Source organism: Pistacia vera, unplaced genomic scaffold, assembly GCF_008641045.1.
Source record: "Pistacia vera cultivar Batoury unplaced genomic scaffold, PisVer_v2 Contig227, whole genome shotgun sequence".
Classification (NCBI taxonomy): Eukaryota; Viridiplantae; Streptophyta; class Magnoliopsida; order Sapindales; family Anacardiaceae; genus Pistacia; species Pistacia vera.
Genome location: NW_022196032.1, coordinates 958,863 through 966,860, shown reverse-complemented (window position 1 = coordinate 966,860; position 7,998 = coordinate 958,863). Strand labels below are relative to the sequence as shown.

Below are 7,998 nucleotides of genomic sequence, written 5' to 3'. Positions count from 1 at the left end.
GCCCCTCGTCAAAATCTTTTCAAACCAATCCGGAATAATCCACAGTCTTACACTTTACAAGGGCATCACTTCCGGATTCATTGTAATAGGCATAGAAGGGTTTTTCTTTTCCTCCTCATTGGATATACAAATCGACAATGGACTCCATTTTTGCTTGCCCACTTCCTCCCTTTCCATTTGTACATCCCCGCTTCCTTCGCCTCCCACCTCAACCTTCTCCATTATAACTGCCCCACTTCCTCCAGAAACTTTTAACCCCCTCAAATTGGTTCTTCTCAATTTGTTTCTTGTTTTCCTCTTAGTTTCACGTGTTAGTATGGTGTAAAGCAATTTCACAAACCTGCTCTTTCGGCTTCTTCTTTCAGCCCAGGTTGCACTTTAACCGCCTCAATACTCCACCAACTTCTCTTGCACCTACAACTCTCCTCCACCTTAACAACTTTCTCTGCCACCTTATCCATTTTCTCCTCCACCCTTTTTAACTGCTCTTCCATCTTATCAAACAAACTCTTTAGGGTCAACCACCTCACTCTCCTGACCCTGACGCCCTGGCAAAGTAGTACTGTTGTACATATTTGATGAGGCATACGAACCTCTTCCTCCCTCCCCTCCTCCCCTCCCACCGATTGCGGCTTCATCCTTCTCGGGTCAACCACATTCTAAGCAGTGGCCCTGCAACGCCCTCACATGTGTGACCTCTTGTAGGTCCTGCGTCAGGGGTCTTACCCTTCATCCTTGATCCTCCAATGCTCGGAAAGATGTGACATAGTTCTGTTGCGCTTCGCCCGAGTAGCCGTGAGGAAGGGAGGACAACCCCCTGCAATAAGAAACAAAATCAATCAGAGTTAAACGACATTTTAAAGCAAGTGCATGTTCAAGCTTAATCCTTTAATCTTACCGAGCTGATTGAATTCAATCTATTTGTCATAATCCGAATGGGTACACTTCTGGTCGGCCATCGCAACATCCTAAGAAATGTCTGTGCACAACTGAAACCCTAATCTCCCCCTGCCTTAGCCAGGACAGGGATGACCTCATACATGCAAGCCTACATTGTAAAAAAACAGTCCATATCATAATTCAAACACATATATTAAAAAAAATATAACAAAAAGCTATAATATTTACCTGGATTGCCATGGGAAGCCAAACAAATTGTACATCGCCGGTCTTTCTTCTCGGCCCATTGGGAGTGCTTTAACGCTAGGTCTTTTGCTTGCAAGGACTCCATGGTTCGCTTAAATGATACCCGTCCCCACGGATAAGTATTAAAGAAGTTCAAGTTGCTTAAAAACTTCACCCAATCAATACAATGGCTTTTGTTAAGTCACATAGCCATTAGGATCGAATGTAAGAACAATACCAAGCACAGTTGAACGTCTCTGAATCGTTAAACTCACCATCTTTAACCTATCCTCTTTCCTGTGCCTTAATAGATTTGTTTCCCGCCAAAACCTTGTTAGCCAACCTTTTGGCTCCTGTATTGTCCGTTATTCTTTTTTCCTCAACCTCACTAGCATTCCCCACATCTTAAGTCAGTCACCAACGCATATTCCATCATCTTGAAATGTACTGGCTTTTCATCCACATGAACCTATTTCGTGCTTTTTGTTGCTTTTATTGAGTGCACCAACATATAATGCACTCCGATCCCCGATGTTCTTTCCATTTTGTGTCCATATCCCAAAAATGACTGAAACAAGTCTCTTTGAATCTCCTTTCACCATTCCTCACTGTCCCTAAAATCCCCGTTATTCTCGTTAAAACATCCCAACTTGACCTCACTGTCACCCTCACAGGGAAGTACGGTACCGTATCGCTTACAACCTCTAATCTGTACTCTCTATAGTTTACGCTCCGGAAAATCTGCATAATCGATATAAACAAAATATCAGCAAAAAAATTAAACCAAATCAAATATAAACAAAATACGCTCCGGAAGAATCGCTTAAGCGATGAGCAGATGATTTTGCCTCATACAAGATCTCTTAAGCGATCTGAGATCGCTTAAGCGATATAAAGGATCGCTTAAGAGATTATAGATCTGAGCAGATTTCGTTCTGCCTCGGAAGAGATCGCTTAAGCGATCTTAAATCGCTTAAGCGACCAAGAATAAAAACGATTCATCACTTTTACTCTTGGTCACTTAAGCGATTACAGATCGCTTAAGAGATCTTGTACGAGGTAGCATCAACATCTGTCAGATCTAAGATCGCTTAAGCGATTCATCGCTTTTACTCTTAAGCAATCCAAAATAGCTTAAGCGACCCAGAGTAAAAGCCATCAATCGCTTAAGCAATATAAAGGATCGCTTAAGCGATCTTAGGTCTCGTCAAGTACAAATACCTTTTCTTCGACGGCCTTCTCCTCCGCGACCTCCTTTGAACTCTTGCCGGACTCCTCTTCCTAGCCTGAATTCTGCCCGGCCTCCTCTTCCTCTTTAGAACCGTTTTGCTTCTGTTCTCTCTCTTGTTGTGCCGCTGTCGTCTCCGCTGCTGGAAACCTTCACTGATCGGAGGATCCATTGGAGCAACCATTGAACTGCTTGCGCGGTCGGACTCTACGATTCGAAGAGGCGTTGGGTTTTTGTCCTCATTGTGAATGTCAGCCATAGTTTTAAGAAAGGTAGAAGCTTTAGGATTGAATTTGGGTGTGAAAATTTGCCGGATTGTGGACTGTTATCGCCGGAAATTGCACATATGCGTTTTGGGATTGAAGATATCAATTTTTGCCTTAATTGGTTTCGATTAAGCGATTTGAATGGGTGGGGCTCTTTTTCAAATTTCAAATTTTAAAAACTTTCATTAATCATGATTTTGTCCTTATATGTTTTAATCTTTTCATTTTAACCCATTTTACATGTTTAATGGATCCTAACTATGCCACGTCAGCTTCTCTAAATTGGAAAAAAATACAAAACAGTTTCAAGGCCATTTTTTTAAATCCAAACTTGGGATGGCCGGTCAGATAAATTTTCTCCTAGCCAATCACATGCTGCCATATATTTATTAGTAATTTATCAAATTAAAAGAGGAATGTGAAAGATCTCAAATTAAAAAAGGAATGTGAAAGATATATATTGAATACATTTGACTAATTTTTATTATAGCAATCTCTTAATATTCATGGAAATCAATAAATTATTAGTAATTTATCAAATTAAAAGAGGAATATGAAAGATTTGTATTGAATATATTAATTGAATACATATGAATAATCCTTATTATAGCAAGCCTAATAAACAGTAAACACGTGAACCAATTAACGATATCCTACATGACGATCATTTATCAATCCTACGTGGCGTCAAAAGAAGCAGTGCATTATATAGATATATAGATATATATAGATATTGTGATGGTCAAAGTTCACTGAACGATTCAAATTTAATTATAATTTGATTATTATATTTAATTATGTTATGTCATTGTCACTTATCAGATGATAGATTTGTGAAAAGAGTATAACATAATCATTCAAAATTCATTAAAATCAAGAAAAGATAATGATAATTATTAAATAGATTATTAGTTTATAATTATATAAATTATATAATTTTTAAATCTATTAAAAAGGGGTGTAAGTTAATCAGAATTAATAGTGATTTGTGTGGTATATTATATAGACTAAATTAGGGGAAAGGGAGATGACATAAAGTCAAATTAGTAAAGACAGGTAGAATACCAAAGGACAAGGAGAAATTCTAGGGAAGATTGTTCTATAAAAAAATTGTGTTTTTTTTTTTTTTAAATTAAATTTGAGGCTGAGGGTGGCCTGGGCCTACCTCAAATGGGCTGGGTCCGCCCCTAAATCATATGTGTAATGTATATAAACAAGCCATCTCCTCTCACTTTGGATACCAAATTCTTTCCATCAAGCCCACAAACCTAAGTCGTACGCTGTTTCTACAGTGTTCTCTCTCTTTTTTTTTTTTTTTTTTTTTTTTGTGTTGAATCTCAGAAACGGAAATAGGTCTTTTGTTTATTGATCCAGAAATGAGCAATCTCGAGGGATTTCTATTCCCTCCTACTGATGATGAAATCTTCTTTTTTCTGAAGGAGTAGAAGAGATTTGACCGTAATTTCTCTGTTCAATTCATATCCAATATTTATATTTAAGAGTTTGAAGCGCCGAATTTATCAGTTAAGTATAGTGTCAACTATTGAATTTCTGTTTAAATTCTTTATTTATTATGTCATTAGAAAGGCTGGTAATATTTTGAAAGAAAGAGTTTTTTTTTGTTATTATCTGATACAGGGCGTTTCGCAACTCACTCGTTTTATCTCGTTTGGTTCGAATCTTAAGCAGAACCTCAACTACTATACGTAGTACCTATGAGTTGTTTTGGGACTAGTCTTAGTTGTTTTTCATGGGTGAGAAAGAGTGCATATCTTTCAGTAGGGCGGGCCTGCTGGAATTCAAATTTATTTTTCTACAATTATTTTTTATATTATTTGTTGTTTTTTATCTGTGAATTTATTGCGTAATAGTTATTAGATCGAGTTTGAAATTTAGGGTTTGACGAGTTGGAATCACAGCTAGTACAGTGTGATTGAATTATCATGTTTAGAATACCACTGCAATGAATCTGAACCTTTGGATAGGCTAGAAAGGTATTCTGATCATCAACCAAATTATTTTTTCTTCCTCTGATGAATCTGCCAAAACATTCAGTGAACAAAGAGAAGTTCTTTCATGTTTTTCAGATGATGATTAATTTTTTATTTTTGATTCCCAGGTTGTGAAAGTGAAAGTTTGACGACTTTGAGAAGCCATTTTCATGGATCCGACCTATGGTGGAAACTTGTGGGTGACGTCACCTGGTACTGTTGGTTTTCATACGGCGGGGTTTGCTGCTCTACGTCAAGAGCTAGAAGTACTCACTTTCCCTCTCTCAATTCTATCTTGTTTACTATTAGAGTTCATTATGAAGATCTATGGTAAAAGGATTGTGGTTTTTAAGCAACTTAATTTGTTTTAATCTTATATGCTTTGAATTTTCTTAAATACTTCTAATATTTTCAAGAATTTTAGGGGTGGATAGATTTTTTTTTTTTTTTTGGTTATTTTTAAATCCTGATTTTCATTAACGAGCAAGACAATTTGACTGTTTTAATTTTAAAAAAAATTGATTGGATTTTTATATGTGGGAATTAGATGACTCTAGTACATGAATGCCAACTAAGAAGTTCTTTATTTTAAAGATTGTGGTCTTAGGAGACACAGATACATTACATTATTTATGAGTTGATAGGGATCAGTTATTGCTGCGGTTGAATCTATTCAAACTGATGATAATTGAAATGAAAGGTTGACTCAGAAGGAGCTCCATCACGTGCTGCGGTTGAATCTACTCAAACGGATGGAAATGGAAATGAATATGTCGACTCAGAAGTGGCTTCACCTCTTGCTGCAGTTGAATCTACTCAAACGGATGGAAATGGAGAAAATGTTGACTCAGAAGTAGCACTACCACTTGCTGCTGTTATCTATTCAAACAGATTCACTTGCTGGGGTTGAAACTATTCAAACTGATAATAGTGGAAATGAAGATGTTGACTCCGAAGTATACCACCACTTACTGATCGAAAGAGGTCACAGGGCTCAATGGATGTTGTTGTCTTTATTTATATGATTGATATTTATCCTTCTGTCCTATATTTATTTAATTTGTAATTTATTTGGCATAGACTTTTCTGTTAAATAAATGCATGATACTTGAAGTTCAGGTGATATTATATTTAACTAATTTGTTCTTGCCTTATTTTGCAGTTTTACCTTTGTAATTTCATTAATTGGCAGACTGTTCGTCATTATGCTTCATTTTTGGAGTTGTTAGAATCAGAGCATCTTGCGAAAGTCCTTCCTGGAGTTAAAACTGTTGAATAAGGTATCACAGAGTCTATTTAAGCAATCAAATAGACATTCTTAGTTTAAAACTCAGGGAAGACAAATACTCTGTTTTGTTCTCATAGATGGCTGGTTCAGTAACAGCCTTAGAATTTGGGAAAACTACTAGCTTTTCATCTTCATCAATGTCAGAATCATTCAGTAGTAATAGATGAATGGCTATTTCAGGTGTGCAAATTTATAGGAAGTTTTATGTTGAGGAGAAGAAAAGGCTCAATGGTGTCCTGCAATATGTGTTTCTAAAGTGGCTACTCAGCCTTGCATTACACGGGCCACCATTCTGTCTGTGAGTTGCTTGCTTACTGCAGTCTTTCATTTTGTGTTTCATCCGTTGGTTGGTTAATTCCATGCTTTTGATTCAGGGACTGGTTCGGGTCTTGCACGTACTCCTGGAACAACTTCGGATGCACTTCCCTTAGGGCTGCAATCCAGCCGAGCCGAGTTGAGTATTGAGAACCTTGAGCTCAGTTCTGTTGGAATAGTCAAAGCTCGAGCTCGAGCTCAAGCTATATAGATATATGATCGGCTTAGGCTCGACTTGAGCTCAACTCGATTATAGATATATATTATTTTAATTGAATAATATTTTGATTTTTATATATAATATTAATTTAAAATTAAAATATTATATAATAAGTTGAGCTCAAGTAAGTTTGCGAACTTATTGGGCTCAAACTCTTCTTCATCATTCTTGTTGCCATTTAAACCAAATGTAAGATAACGATTTGTGAAGAAATATATGTATGTCTTGATTGTAAAATTGGTTGAAGAGAAATATTTACTGTGTCCAGCCCAGGTAGGGGCGGACCCCTTCAAATTTACCAAAAAAAAACCAATTTTTTTTATAGGAAAATCTTCCCTAGAATTTCTCCTTATTCTTCGGGATTTTATCTATCTTTACTAATTTGACTCTATGTCCTCTCTCTTTCTCTTAATTTAGTAAATATATTATATCACATAAATCACTATTAATTGTGATTAACTTACACCTCTTTTTAATAGATTTAAAAATTATATAATTTAAATAATTATAAATTAATAATCTACTTAATTATTATTGTTGTCTTTCTATGATTTTAATAAATTTCGAATGATTATGTTATATTCTTTTCATAAATTTATCATCTAATTAATGAGAATGACATGGCATAATTAAAAATAATAATTAGATTATAATTCAATTTGAATCATTTATTGAACTTTGATAATGACAATCTAATGTTAAGAGTAAGCATAATTACTTACTATTTAATTTATTTAAAGAACTTAATCATATAAAACATTATTTAATTTGAAAGTGTATATAGCTTAACTCATTTTTCCAATCGGTCCTTGCTTCTTCCCTTCCAATTTCATCACAAATTTTCATAAGAAATCAATAACATCAATTGGTAAGAAAAAAATTTGAATTGAAAGCAAATTAGGCCAAGATTTAGAGTCTACATAAAAATTTTCTTGTATTTCCTTGTGAATTGAATGTTATTTTTAACATATTTGCTCAAAGTTTTGCTTCTCATAAATTTATTTAAATAGGAAAATATTATGTTATTGTACTTTTTCTTTTCAACTTTTTGATATTGTATCATTTTTTTTGCTCAAAGTTTGGTGGTTTTTTAAAAGTGTTATTAGTTGATTGGTGAACAATGGCAAAGACGCAAAGACTCCCCTCGACAAAAATCCTGGGTCCGCCACTGTGTATATATATACGTGTGTGTGTGTGTGTATAAAACAAAAGATGATTGTTTCACACACACACACACATATGGGTGAGAGAGAGAGCAAAATCAAAACAAGAAGAAATTGTTAAGTTTGATTATATATTTCTCTTAACACTTTTTTTTTTTTTTTTTTTTGCATATTTAATAAAACTTTTTTTTGAACCCTTTGATATATCAAAAGAAGAAATTGTTAATTTTAATAATCACAACACTATTTTAGAAACTATTAGTAAAAAACTTAATGATTTATCACCTTCAAAATCAAACATAAATGTCCTTTCAAAATCAACCCCAATGAAAGAACAAAATGATAGGAAAAGAAAACATTAGAATAATAAAGGTAAAATAATAAAATGTTGGAAATGCAAAC

General features: G+C 34.7%; 2 long non-coding RNA genes across 5 annotated transcripts; both read left to right on the top strand.

The window, feature by feature from the left end:
• The first annotated feature begins 3,908 nt into the window (after positions 1 to 3,908).
• Positions 3,909 to 5,766, top strand: LOC116130985. 4 transcript variants are annotated; one of them, XR_004128177.1, is made up of 5 exons: positions 3,909 to 4,142; positions 4,258 to 4,373; positions 4,516 to 4,613; positions 4,739 to 4,876; positions 5,311 to 5,766. It is a non-coding gene; the product is annotated as an uncharacterized LOC116130985 (long non-coding RNA). The 4 variants fall into 4 exon arrangements; XR_004128176.1 differs by having other exon boundaries at positions 4,258 to 4,613; XR_004128178.1 differs by lacking the exon at positions 4,258 to 4,373 and having other exon boundaries at positions 3,915 to 4,142.
• Positions 5,767 to 5,773: 7 nt separating this feature from the next.
• LOC116130984 lies at positions 5,774 to 6,533 on the top strand. The gene is made up of 3 exons (XR_004128173.1): positions 5,774 to 5,890; positions 6,079 to 6,196; positions 6,273 to 6,533. It is a non-coding gene; the product is annotated as an uncharacterized LOC116130984 (long non-coding RNA).
• Positions 6,534 to 7,998: the final 1,465 nt, after the last annotated feature.